Raw genomic sequence first — 14,735 nt, 5'->3', positions numbered from 1 at the left:
CCTTCTCTTCCATTCCTAAGCAGTACTTTCTCACTCTGCTTTGCATTGAACCCTTGAAAATCTTTAGCCAGGCATCCTTTTTATACTTATAAGCATGCATTAATTTTACATATTAATGGGGTTCTGTGCATATTTCAATACATGTAGACAGCAAGCCCAGATCAAATCCAGTCTCCCTTTACCCTCTCTCCTTTTCCCTTTCCAGCCTCTAGTAAGCACTATTCTACTTTCAGCTTGACATTTTTTTTTAACTTTTACTGGAGAGGGAGTAGGGGTTCTTGTCTTTGTTGGGCTTATTGTACTTAACACAATGGCCCTAGTGCACCCTTTGTTTTTGTTCCAAATCGTGGGGTTTCATTCTCCTTTGTGGCACAATAATACTCCCCTGTGTTTACCTTTCACGGTTATTTTAGCTTTGGGAGAGAGTCAGAAGTCACAGCGCAGGAATTAATGAACCAAGTGAATGAGGACATGATGTACTGTTTTTAATTCACAAAATTGCCATGAAAGTTTTGAATCTATTCAGCTCATCAAGGCAGCCATTACAGCTCAACTAAAGACACTCGGAAAAGAGGACTCCAGAGCTGCTTTAGGAAGTGGTGAGAATGATAAGGTAAGCATATTCAAAGCAAGGGGTAGTATTTTGAGGAAGATTCATGAAAATGTGTTTTTTTACTGTAATGAAATTTTTATTTAAGCAATCATTGTATTTAAGGATCACACTTTGTATATACCACATTTTAAAAAATCCATTCGTCCATTAATGGATAACTATACTGATTTCATATATTGGCTACTGTGAATAGCAGCATGGTAAACATGGACAGGTGGGTATTTTTTAATGTACATGTACATATAAATATATATCCATACATATATTCCAGAAATGGGATAGATGAATCATATGGTGACTTATTTTTAGTTTTTTGAGGAAACTCCATACTGTTCTCTTTCTGTAACAATGTATGAGAGTTATTTTTTCTCCACATCCTTGTCAGAATTTATTGGTTTGTTTTTTTTTTATAATAGCCACTTTGACTGCGGTGAGATGAACTCTCATTATGGTTTTGATTTGCATTCCTTTGATGACTAGTGATACTGACTAATATCCAGAATATATAAAGTTCTCAGCCTAACAAAAAAAGAAATAACCCAACTTAAAAATGAGCAAGGAATATGAATAGACACTTCTCAAAATAAAGAATACAAATGGTCAACAGGCATCTTTTCCAAAAAAATATTCACCCAGAATTTTATTCTATGGAAATTTTGTCTATATTATCTAGTTCACCAGGAAAAGGAACAAAATTCTCAATACATCTTGCATGCCTATCGATAAGTAAGTTGTATAATAAATAAGTTATAGTACATTTATGTAGTAGAATAATTTATGGCATATGCATAGTTAAGCAGCATTATGGTTAAATAGTAATGATGTTAAGTATTTACAGTACATTTACAGAATAAAAAATATTCAGTCATGGAAAGGATGTCCCTTAGATGTTGATAGAGAATAATCTTAAGGTACATTATTTAATTAAAAAGCAAAGTACAGAATAGTGGGAATTACATGCTATCAGTTAGACAAAAAAGAAATCTGAAGTATTTAAAATAATTTAATACTGGATTTGGGGAGATAGGAAAGTTTATAATAAAGGTATAGAAATAAAAAGAAAATCCTTTGTACATTTGGATTTTGGAGCAGGAAATAGATTACCTATTTAATACCAAAGCAAATAAAATAAACAATACTAAAACCAATAGATAAATTTATATACATGAATAGTTTATCACTGCCATATTTGTAATAGCAAACAATGAAAAGCAACCTAAATGTTCAACTATAAGGAAATGGTTTATTATACCAAATGTAAGTGATACAATAATCTTGGATGCTATTAAAAATAAATGTGAAAAAGTTCTAAGAAATGAAAGCACTATTTTCCTATTATTATACAACAAATTCTCTAAAACTGAGCAATTTAAAATATGTTTTTATTTTTCAGTAGTCTGTATTAGAAGTCTCTGCCTAGAGTCTCATAGGTTGAAATCAAATTGTCAGCTACACTGAGTTCTCATCTTAGAAATCTGCCTACTTCAATGAAAAAATACATATTATTAAAGAAAAAAGTAAGAGTGGCCCTGGACTTCCAACTTTTGGGAGGAGAGCAGGGTGTCTTCCCCTTTCGCTGAGGCAAGAGCCTCCTGCGGTTCTTGGAAGTGTATTGGCAAGAGCAGCACTGACGCTGGGGCCTGGGGCTGACCTGTCTCACTTCCCACCCTTGCTGAGCCCACTCGGCCTGCAGCCATGTCCGGGGACGAGATGATTTTTGATCCTACTATGAGCAAGAAGGAAAAGAAGAAGAAGAATCCCTTTATGTCAGGTGAGGAAGGGGATGCCCAGACAGAAGAAACCCAGCCATCAGAAACAAAAACAGTGGAGCCAGAACCAACTGAAGACAAAGATGTGGAAGCTGATGAAGAGGACAATAAGAAGAAAGATGCTTCTGATGATCTAGATGACTTGAGTCTCTTTAATCAAAAGAAAAAGAAGAATATTGATGAAGCTGAAGAGGGTATAAAGGATCTTAAGACTGAAAGTGATATCCAAGAGCCAGCTGAACCAGAGGATGACCTTGATATTATGCTTGGCAATAAAAAGAAGAAAAAGAAGAATGTCAAGTTCCCAGATGAGGATGAAATACTAGAAAAAGAAGAAGCTTTAGAAGATGAAGACAGCAAAAAAGATGATGGTATCTCATTCAGTAACCAGACAGACCCTGCTTGGGCAGGCTCAGAGAGACTATACATGTGAAGAGCTACTGAATAGAGTGTTCAACATCATGAGGGAAAGGAATCCAGATATGGTTGCTGGAGAAAAAAGAAAATTTGTCATAAAACCTCCAGAGATCATCCAAGTAGGAACCAAGGAAGCTTCTTTTGTCAACTTTACAGATATCTGTAAACTATTACATCGTCAGCCCAAACATCTCCTTGCATTTTTATTGGCAGAATTGGGTACAAGTGGTTCTATAGATGGTAGTAACCAACTTGTAATTAAAGGAAGATTCCAACAGAAACAGATAGAAAATGTCTTAAAATATATCAAGGAATATGTCACTTGTCACACATGTCGATCACCAGACACAATTCTGCAGAAGGACACCTGGCTCTATTTCTTACAGTGTGAAACTTGTCATTCTCGATGCTCTGTTGCCAGTATCAAAATTGGCTTCCAGGCTGTCACAGGCAAGCGAGCACAGCTCCATGCCAAAGCCAACTAATTTGCTAATCACCACTGATTTTGCAAAGCGTGTTCTGAGGAACTGGCTGGACAGGTTTACCATCAGAGTGGTTATATCATTGTATTAGAAACAAGATAGAACAGCTGCCAAGTTCTTTGACGAGTGGTTGGTTGATCTGAAATCCTTGCTGATGCTCAAACTGTTGACATACTTATTGCCTATTTTAACAACTGTCGGAGAAACAAGATGGGGTCAGGAGGTGCTTTTTAAAAATCGTTCATAGACTTCTGTAAAATGCAAGATAAATTAAAGTTATTATAACAGTGAAAAACAAAAGAGTGGCCCTGAACCACATGCAGAAATATTCAATCTTTCCAGTAAGAGAAATTTGCACTGAAATACCACTTTTTTTCTGTCAGATAGAGAAAACATTTTAAAATTCGGTAACACAGGGCTCTTTCTGAGACTTTTCAAACTTACATTAAAATGTTGCATACAGTAACATCTGTAGAATATGATAACAACCTGGTAAATAAGCACATGTGAGAAGAGATCGGAAAGGAATGTGAAAAAATAATAATAGTAAGATTTCTATTTTTTTATATTTTTAAAATATTTAAGGATAAAGATGAGTACATCTATTACCATAGGACAAAGAGATAGGTAGATTTATTTCAGTGTCCTCATATTATACTTATTCACTGCTATTGCTGAGATTAGGGTATGGGTCCCCAAACCTGGTCCTTTGTGTACCATGTTGTCCAGTCCACTTTTGGAGAACTCTAGGCATACAAGAGTAAAACAGTTACAAAATACCTGTTATTGACTGAGTGTTCACTACTTACGTACATCTAAATTAAAATGCAGTTATTCCTGTCAACAAACTAAGAGGATATCTTACATCTCATTGGGTTTTAATCCTAGCTCTGCTCCAGACAAACTCAGAGACATGGCAAGGATTCAACCTCTCTTTGCTTACTTTCCTGTTTTGCAAAATGGAATAGGTAGCACCTAAGCTGTGCCAGACACTTGATGTCCTGCCTATCGCTACTCAGCACTTAGCCACATTCATGCATACTTGGTCTAGCTTCCAACTCTAGCATCTTGGACTGATTGCCTGAGTTTTCCTCTGACCAGAGGATCCCCTCTGTTCATATTTGAAAAGGCTGAAAGTTCTGAGGGGATGAACATCCCTTCCCTTCTTCCAACAGGCCTTCCTCATGACTAAGTGGGGTGTATCCTGTATAGCCCCCCATTGTTCTCAGTAGGATTAAGTTCCATTTACCATCTGAAGTAATTCACCTGATATTATGCTACTTTAAAAGTATTTTACAAGAATTTAATATGAGATCTGCCCTTTTAAAGAAATTTTTAAGTGTACAATGCTGTATTGTTAACTATAGGCACATTGTTGTACAGTAGAACTCTAGAATTTATTCACCTTGTATAACTAAAACTTTATACCCTTTGAATTGCAGCTGTGTATTTCCTCCTCCCTGCCCCCAGGAGCTAGCAACCAGCTTTGATTATGATCTCTGCTTTAGAGTTTATTTATATACTTCATAAAGGTTAAATTCTATAAAATTTATCCTTCTACAACTTACTTCATTTAAAGTCCCCCAAATTCATCTAAATATTTGCAAATATCAAGATTTTCTTCTTTTTAAGGCTGAATAATATTCCATTTTATAGATATACTACAGTTTCTTTGTCCATTTATCTGTTAATAGTCATTTAGGATGTATCTACATCTTGACTATTATGAATTATATTACAATAAAAATAATACCTTATTTCTTACCATGATCCTGATATCAAATCTCTTGGAGTTGAATATCTAGAAGTAGGATTGCTAGGTCATATGGTATTTCTGTTTTAACCTTTTGGGGAAAGTCCATACTGTTTTTCATAAAAACTGCCCTATTTTACACTCTTATCAACAGTATGTATACAAGTGTAGCAATTTCTCCATAGCCTCTGTAACAACTGTTTTGTTTTTTTTCCTTTTCATATAAGCCATCCTAACAGGTGCATGGTGACATCTCATCGTGGTTTTGATTTGCATTTTCTGATGCATAGTGATGACAAATATTGTTACAGTTTAGATCTTCAGTGTCCCACAAAGTGTGCTGTGCCACTAAGGCCAGAACAATGTGGACAAGTAACCATGAACTGAAACCTCTAAAACTATAAACCAAAAAAATCTTTCCTCTTTAAGTGGTTTAATCTGTGTTTCATCAGAGACCGAAAGCTGACAACATAAACTCCTCTTTATATACTTCATATACTTACTTTGTATCTCTTTTTGAGAGAAATATCTAAGCAAAACTTTAGCACAATTTAATTGGGTTATTAGTGGGGAGCATGTATCTATTATCACTTCAATAATATACTCTAATCAAAGACTCTTCCATGAATCTTTGTCTCAGAGATTCTGGGAACATAAATTAAGATTTATTGTGATGATGAAATTGATGCCGAATATGAAATACATTATAGAGCTCTGCGGAAGTTGGCTATTTTTACTCCTACTTTTTAAATTTTATAAATAAAATAACTAAGGGTCAAACAGGTTAAATATAAAATAAGCAGCAAAACATTCCCCACTACATCACAACCAAGCTTCTCTAATGGTTAGCCTGAGATAAAAGATATTAGAAACTCCAGGAATAATCTTCACGTTCTCTTAGTCTTGTGACCATTTTACTGTTTATTGATGCTCCTATAAAAGCAAAATTAAGAAATGGAAAAGTAAAAATAGTTACTTTGTAGTAACTACTAGTAAAGTTGCAACAGGACCTGGTAAAAATTCAAACAAAGGCTTGGGTAGAATCTAATAGTGTTAATTATCTGTTGCTGTGTTACAAATCACTATAAACAGAGCAGTATAAAACACCATGTGTATGCTATCACATAGATTCTGTGCACCAGGTCAGGAAAAGTTCAGCTGAGTTTTCTGCTTCTGAGTCTTTCACCAGCTGTAGTCAGAAGCTTGACTGAGAAAACATCTGCTTCCAATCCCATGGATTTGGTGGTGAAATTTTTGTCTAGGGCTGTTGGACTGAGGGTTTGTGTTTCTCACTCTCTGGTAAACTGGAAGTCTATCTCATATCTAGCATGGCAACTTGCTTTATCAGCGTTCCAAATGACAAGGAAGTAGAAACAACCTGGCAAGATAGAGGTCATAATTCCATGTAATCTAGTGGCAGAAGTGGCATTCCATTACCTTCCTTGATCCTAGTGGTAACAAGCAAAGTGGTAGGCAAACCTACATTTCATAGGAAGTAATCATACAAAGGTGTACATACATACCAGTGGCAGGAATCATTAGAAGACATCTTAGAATCTACCTACAAAAGGGGTCAATTTTAGGTTGTTGATTGATTAAACTGAAAACATTTTTGATTCTTTGATATTCTCTTAGAATCTTAACAGGAGAGTTCCTTCAGGAAATTAACCTTCATTAAGCAAATATATTTCAAAAATGTAAAATGGCTCTAAAACATCATGGATAACAATAAAAAGACAACAAGGTAATCAAAGTTACCCATGACAAGTTGAATTGCATAGCTCCACAAAGTTGAGGTTATATTAAATGTAGGCAGGCCAATCTAAATAATAAATATTAACAAAGTTAACTTGACATATGCATTGAGCATACTATTTTGCATATAGCAGGAGCTCAATAAGTGTTTGGAAATAAATCAAATGGAATCAGATTCAAATGTGTAGATTTCAATTATCTTTTCCTGTACTATTTATGCTTTAACTTTTACCAAAAGCCATTCTGCCTCCGCTTACAAATGTAATGAAGAATTTGTTTCTCTAAGTAGAAATGAAATTGACTATAAAAAATCAGAGCCTGTGCTATTATTACTTACTCCTAATGGAGCCGTGCTTATAAACTGCAAACGACTGCCTTCTCTCTAATCTGAGGGGATGTTCCAGCTCAGCAAATGGGAAATAAAGCCAGATTCAGCAGCAGCCAAGGCGTTAGGGAGCTGGGTATGGAACTGGGCCTCCCCATGGCCTGAATACAAAGCTGCGACCATGTTAAGTAACACTTGGAAATCCTCTGCTAAAACAGTCACAGTACGGGTTGAGAGTTTATGCCTTTTGACCAGGTGCACAACCCATGTGTGCCCCAGTGAATTTTAAATGGATATTATTCAAAAGAGGAATTCCTGTGTTAGTATCAAACCAGGGATAAAGGCAATTATATGCTGCATCATTCAACATGCCAGCAAAAGTGAAAATAGAATGGACTTAAGAGTAGAAAACTACTTTTCAACAGGAAGAGAGCTTACATATGACCAGACTGTCAGCTACAAGGCTTGGGCCCAATATGACACAAAAATACGAGACAAATGATTAAGAATTTGAATTCCAAATCATTCAAAGTACAAATAAGGCAGATGATCTTTCCTTGGTTTGGCTGTGGTCCTAAAGCACTTTTCTTATTTTTAAATTTCAGTATTAGAACCACATTGACCAAGAAATGGAAGCTATATGTACAGATTATCTTAAAGCTTCGAATGGTTCCATTATATATTGTATGTTTTTTAATCTACCTTCTGTTTTATTTTCAAGTTGCTATTTTGTCTTTCCAGATAAAGTGCAGAGCTGTAATGAATCTTGAGTCAAGAATGTAATTATTCAAATATGTAGTATTTTTCTTAGAATTTAGTATATAACTACTTTTTCCAGTGAAAATATGAAGCCATTTATAGTTTTAAGAATCCCAACAAGGACTCAGGAGACCTTGACATTCATTGAGCATCTACTATGTTCTCTCCTTAAATTATCAGTCTTACAAGCAACTATTATTACCTCAATTTGACAAATGAAAAAACTGAAACTGAGAAACCATGGAAGAGTAGAAAACATACTTATTGGGTATGTAAATACGAATATGCAGTGTACTTCCTATTCACGAATCCATTTGAACATTATAACTATCCATCCCTTGTTATAGTTAAAGAAACACATGTTCAGGCAGTGATATTAAACTGTTTGCCTCATATCACATACCCTCAATAGTTAGAGTGAATTGGAACCCATATGCATCTGATCCCTTGTATTTTTCCCCAATTATATCATGGTATTCAGCATAAAATCTAAATGTAGCTCCTAGTGAAAATGTTGTGTAATACTGCCAGCTCCAAAGTAGAAGGATGCTGTTTATACGACTGTTATGTTTCTCAGCAAGGAAAGGTATATGAGAACATCTCTAGAATTCAACTGATCTGCAATTAGATAAATACAATTAGTAACACTAAATATTACAGGGATCTTCCTAGGCTTAACTGCATGTTACAACACAAACCTAGTCACCAAATGTATTCTTTTTGTTTTAAACTAAAATAACTCAATGTTTATTGCTGTAGTGTAGAAATAGGAAAGGTGAATGGATGGATGAGTAAGTGAATTAGTTAAATAACTAATTTAAAACACATTAACAACAAGGTAGGGAGCCAGGCTTTATCACTTTTCTAGCAAACTTCAGAACACTCCAGGTCACCACGTCAGCTGACGGTGATGCGCCTCCTTTCACACTGCTCTGAATGGCACATTTAGCTTGGCAGGCACTTAGTTAGGATTCAGCTTAGTTGAGTACTAACCCATTTCCATCCCACGGCTCTCCAAGATGTTCATAGCGTGATCTCCAATCACTGATAGACTAAGGCTCCAATCACTGATAGACTAAGGCCCTCCGACTGGTGACTCTTTGGTTAATTTTTCCACTTTTCCTTTACTCCTCCCTTTCAAACACATTTTACTTCAATGTTTGTAGAACTGTTGTGTGTGGGCTTTCTCTCTGGTCACTAGAATACCTACAGATGCTGCATGGTGGTTAAAGACACAAGCTTCAGTTTAAACAACTAAGTTCAAGACAGACTGCTATTTATTTATTAGTATGCGACCCTCACAAAACTACTAGATCTGTCTAAGTCTTAACTTTTCAAGTGTAAAATGGAGATAAAGAAGTATCTATTTATGAGTTATTGTAGGAATAATAATTGGATTATGCACCAAAAGCAGCAAATCCAACCCTCATCATACTGCTTTTATACAATAAAATGAGAATGATAGAATGCCTTTTCATTTGACTGTTCAGCTTATAACTACTTAGAGGGAAGGAGGGAGGGAGGCAGAGAGAGAGAGAGAGAGAGAGAGAGAGAGAGAAAGAGAGAGAGAGAGAGATCTTGTGTCTATCCTGGCAATGAGGATGGGACGTTTTGATTGTCAACCTGGGTCATGTGACCTTCAGTGCTGGGATGGTGAGGAGTCTGGCAGGGACTGTTCAGCCCCACTCAATCCATATGGACTGAGAGTGAAAGGGACAAATTTGCTAATGACAAATCAGAGTGCTGCTACCAGGAAGAGTTTTCAAAGCTGCAGGTCCCCAGAATACTGAACTAGCATCTGATAACCAATGTAGGATTGTGTTGTTAACCAGGAGAAATGAGAACACCTCCAAATGCCTACTTCTTCCTATTCCAAACCAAAATATGGAGATAAGAAAGAAAAGCAGGTCAATTCTGATTTCATTTAAGGGAAGCAACAAAGGAATAATTCATTCTCTAAAGGCTGCAAAGTTGGATCTTTGCGAAATGGACACAAGAAGATATCTAGGTTGGTTAATCCAGGTTTTCCTTAACAGATAATTTAGCTAAGTGAAAAATTTCTTTGTAGAATTCTTTCTGCTCTCCTTCATAAATTATCCAAATGCTTGCTTCAAACTTCCCACAGATAAACAGCTTTGAATGGCATATCTCTCAAATTTTAAATTACTTACTCCTATGGGAAAAATGGAAATACATGTAAAAGGACAGAAGTTATACAAATAAAAAAATATTTTCCTAAGCCTATCTGCCCTTTTCATATTTGAATAAGACCTCATGTATCCTCTTGTCTCAGAAAAGAATGTGTAAGAATAACAAAATTTAGAAAGACATAAATTGCCAACATTTTCTAATTCAGCTTTTGTCTATAAGCCTTTGTAAGAGTAGAATTAAGATCTTTAGAGAGCACACTCTACATACTATTACCAGAGCATTTTGTCATAGAGTCCTTTACTCAAGAGAGTATGTGTTTTCCTTTTTCTCTCTCCTTACACATTTCTTTATAGGGCATTTCCTCTATGGTTATCAACCAGCAAGGTGTTAAAAATGGAGGGATGAACACAAAATTTAGACAAGGTAATACTCTTTCCTTAATGGTGTTTCACATATATAAGTAAGTTTAAGAGTGTTCACATGAAAAGAAAGGATAAGAAATTATGGAGGAAAGTAATTACAGAGGTCACAGAAAGTTTCTTTGCTTGTCTTTGCTTTTAAGTGGTTACAAATTCAAAGAACATTATAAGAAGACATTGGGAAGACTATTACAAAAGGACATGAAATATGAAAAACTCAAGTAATAAACCCTGAAGACAAATACCTGAACTCAGCCTTTAAGCCAAGTGCTCTGATCTAGGATTTAAAATAAAAAGAATGCCATACAGGGCCGGGGATTTAGCTCAGTGGTTTCGCTGCCTGCTGTGCAAGTGCAAGGACCCAAGTTTGATCCTCGGTACCAAAAAAAAAAAAAAGAATGCCATACAAACTGACGCTAAGCTACACATACAAAGAGATCTTGCTTAATCTTATTGTACTCTTAAAAAATGGATATTTGAGTAGGCAGTGAATCAGATAAGTACCCTGAAACATGATTTAAATTTGTTACTAATAGAATTAAATAAACTCTGGAGGAGCACATGCCAGAACAGAGATCTAGAATCAATGAGAGATATTCTCCATTCAGAGATTGCCCTGTTTTCCCTGGAGGTTCTATAAGCCAACAGTCAACATTTCTTCCAAGACATATTAAATTCACACAATGAAGAATTAAATGAAAATATCACTAGATACTGAGGAATATCTTTGGAAAAATGTTTTATAAAAACACATTTTAATCATTGGACTTGGCAGAACAAGTCTGCTATTAAATGAAAATATATCTGTAACTCTCAAAAGATCTCTTCATTCCAAAGGAGAAACTATCGCCCTAAGTGTTGTCCCAGAAAGGCTTTTATTATTGGACTACAAATAGCCTTCTTCCTTAAAATCTAATGTTATTCCTTTCTTAAGACTCACTCACAAATAGAAAGAGAGATAGAGATAAAGATATAAACACATGGCATATGCCATATGTGATGTATATATACAGATCAAGATATAGAAATATGACACATAGATGTATATGCAAGGAGTGATCGAAACATACAGTGAATGTTTAAATTTTTAAAAATTAAGTAAATGACACATTGCCAAGAATGATGGAATAAGTGTGTTCAAAGCAAGGAAAATATTTTGGGTACTCCGAGAGGAGCTAAAGTCATCATCTTTTACTGTGATAAATTTCTAAAACTTAAATGTGGACCATATATTTTACTCACCTTTCATTGATTAGATGTTTATGGCAATTTCTGTCAAATAAAAACATTTTGATGTGTCCTCACCTACTTTATTCACTGGGTCTGGCACTGTGACTTCTGCTCTTCCCTAAAATCACAGTGACTGTGAAAGGTAAACATTTTAAATCAATTTAGGACATTGAGGCAGCCACAGCAGCACAACCAAAGACATTTAGGAAAGAGGACTCCAGAATTGTGTCAGAAAGTGTCAAGATTGAGGGAATAAGTGTTTTCAAAGTGAGAGGAAGTATTTTGACGAGGATTGTTGACGACGTGTCTTATGCTATAATCATTATGTTAATTTAAACATTCACCATAGCTTTTGATCACTTCTCCTATAAAGAAAGAGCACCGTTAGATTGAAAAAGGAGTTCCCAGTGAGATTTAATCCAGGACCATGGAATAAATATGAAACTCACTCATTTCCCATTTACCAGTGTCATATTCTTAGAGCTAATTCCTTGAAAACCCACCTCGGTTAAAAGACATTCTCTGAAAACTTCCATTACCATACTCTTCACCACTTAAGTTATTTTTTAAAGGTCCAGTTTTTGTGTGATGAGATAAAGTGTCAATGAAATATAACTGGACAATCACTTTCTCCTCCATGTTGCCTTGTACAAACCCTTATCCTTACACTTGCTGTATTTTACTGTAGCTGTTTAATGTCAGTCTACACAGTGAGATTCTGAATATCTTGGTCTAAAGCCACATTATATTTATTTTTTTGTATCTAGTGTATTAGACTAGTCCTCTTTAGCAGGCCAGTGCTGTGATCTTGACTGCTAAAGGTCCATAGTTATCTTTCTTCCGAGAATTATCTTTGACCAATAGGAGTCCAGAAATACTTTGCGGGGTGGGGGCTCTGCAATGAAGGAGGGAGGAGCCTGTGATGTCTGCACTGCACAGGTTCCCTGGAAGTCAGACTGAGATCAGACTGTTGGACCCACACCTCTGTTTTCCTTCTTCTCCTGGCCTCATCTACTTCCCACATTACATTACGGGTTTCTCCTAAAAACACTTCATCTGTAAATCAGCTGCACAAAATCCCCCAAATCAGCCTGGGCTTTTAGCAAATCTCACCTAAATCAGAGCTCTAAGACCACTGATTTTTGTGACAAATATTCTTTTTCTATTAAACTATGAGATTTCTAAGAGCACAATGAAGACTTATTCATTTCTCCATCTCTAGGGTCTAATTCGGGGCCTTACAGATAGTAAACACCAAAAATTATTTGTAAATTTGATTTATTCTGTGAATACATTTACCTCATTCCTTATCTTCCTTTTGTACCAAACAGATAAATTCCAGGAAAAGAAACAGCTGGATTTAAGGATTATTGTTGCCATTCTTATTTCATATCATCCTTTCTCCAAGCGGAACAGAATCTCAATTCTCAAGATTGAAGCAGTAAAGTCTGAAGTAAGAAGGATGCAGAGACGCAATCATGTACATAATTAAACAACAGCATCTCATCAATTGAGCAGAGTCAGGGACAGTACCTCAGGGCCATCTACCAAACCCATTTTTTGGTCTGTTTCAACTTTCACTGAGAATATTTTCCATTCCTCACTTTCATCTATGGTCCTACACTAAGTCAGCAGTAAGTTGGTAAATATCAAGCTGACTCTAGGAAATAAAGATGGGGCCTTTTGTACACTGCAGCACCGTTCATCACCAGAGATTAAAATAAATGTGGCAGTCTGGTCTCTATTGTATCCCTTGCAAATGATCCTATTTCTCTTCACTAAGGAAGATAGATCAGATTCCACCAAATGGATTAGCAAATTCATCGAGAAGGACAAGAACTCCTACATTAATCAAAAGCATGTGATATATCTAAATTAATATGAAGGCACAAATTTCTCCATCAATGTTTCTTGTTGTGGCTATGCCTTACTAATACAGCTGCAGGATTTCCATGATTAAAAAATGGAATGATACTCTCAGTATTCTAATTATAATTCCTGTTGTTAACTGATCATCACAAAATTTGGCCAAGAAAGCGAAAAGATAATTGACTTTTCAAAAACACATTTTTGTTTTAGGGTAGAGATGACCTTTTGATAAGAAAAGGCTCATTAGGTTTCTATTACTCAAACTTGTGTCAAATAGGCAAGATGTGCCCTTCGACAAAATAATAACATAACTCAAAACTGTCTCTAAGAGGATTAACTGTTTGGAAACATTAGTATTTGGTCAGCTCTTCTGAAAACTTCTGGCATCAATTGCACTTCAACTATAGGGTTAAGAGCAAAATCTGTACAGTGAGGAGATGAGAGGAAGACACGAAGTTTAAAAGACAACAGGAAGTATAAAGAAAAGTAGTGTAATCTTGAATCAATTACTATTTAATGCAAATGAGGTGCTGGGTATCTCAACTATTCCTCTTCATCTAATCAGGCTGCTTTATCAAAGTACCACAGACTAGGCAGCATGAAAGAAGAACAAACATTCATTTTTCATGCTTCTAGAGGTGAAGAGGTCCAAGACCAAGGTTCTGGAAGCATCAGTGTCTAGCAAGTCTCTTTCTTTTTTGCATAGCCTCCCATAGTCAACAAAGGGATCCTCTCTCCTGTGTCTCTTCTTGTAATAGTGCTAATCCTAGTCATGAGGGCTCCACCTCATGCCCAAACTACTCCTCAGGGGCCTCGCCCCCAAAGCCCATCATGGTAAAACTAGGGTTTAAACATCTAGGGGGAAGATTTCATTCCATTACAGTAACTTCGATGGGCGTGTATTTTTAACCCTTATTTTATAGGTGACCAAACTTAGCTTTACAGATATCAGTAAATTCCACCAAGTCACATGACTACTAAATGGAAGAGCTGGAACTCACACCAAGCACTGTTAGGAATCCACTGTCTTTCAACTTCATAACTGTACCAGGCCACCTACTCATTACTAAAGGTATGTTTTTTGCTAACCTTAATCTTGTGACTACAGAGATAACAGAGAAGGTTTTGTGGGCATTCACCACTATAGTTTAGTGTGTTCCCCAACATTTATGTGTTGGTGAGCCACATCCCCA

The 14,735-nt window shown here is 35.9% G+C and overlaps 1 pseudogene; it reads left to right on the top strand.

The window, feature by feature from the left end:
- Positions 1-2,256: 2,256 nt before the first annotated feature.
- LOC101709158 (eukaryotic translation initiation factor 2 subunit 2 pseudogene) lies at positions 2,257-3,284 on the top strand (annotated as a pseudogene).
- Positions 3,285-14,735: the final 11,451 nt, after the last annotated feature.

The sequence above is a fragment of the Heterocephalus glaber genome, unplaced genomic scaffold, assembly GCF_053883595.1.
Source record: "Heterocephalus glaber isolate CG9 unplaced genomic scaffold, H.glaber_assembly_v1.0 deba00001555, whole genome shotgun sequence".
NCBI classification, from domain to species: Eukaryota; Metazoa; Chordata; class Mammalia; order Rodentia; family Bathyergidae; genus Heterocephalus; species Heterocephalus glaber.
The sequence above is the reverse complement of the archived record's forward strand: the minus strand, read 5'-3'. Positions and strand labels throughout refer to the sequence as shown.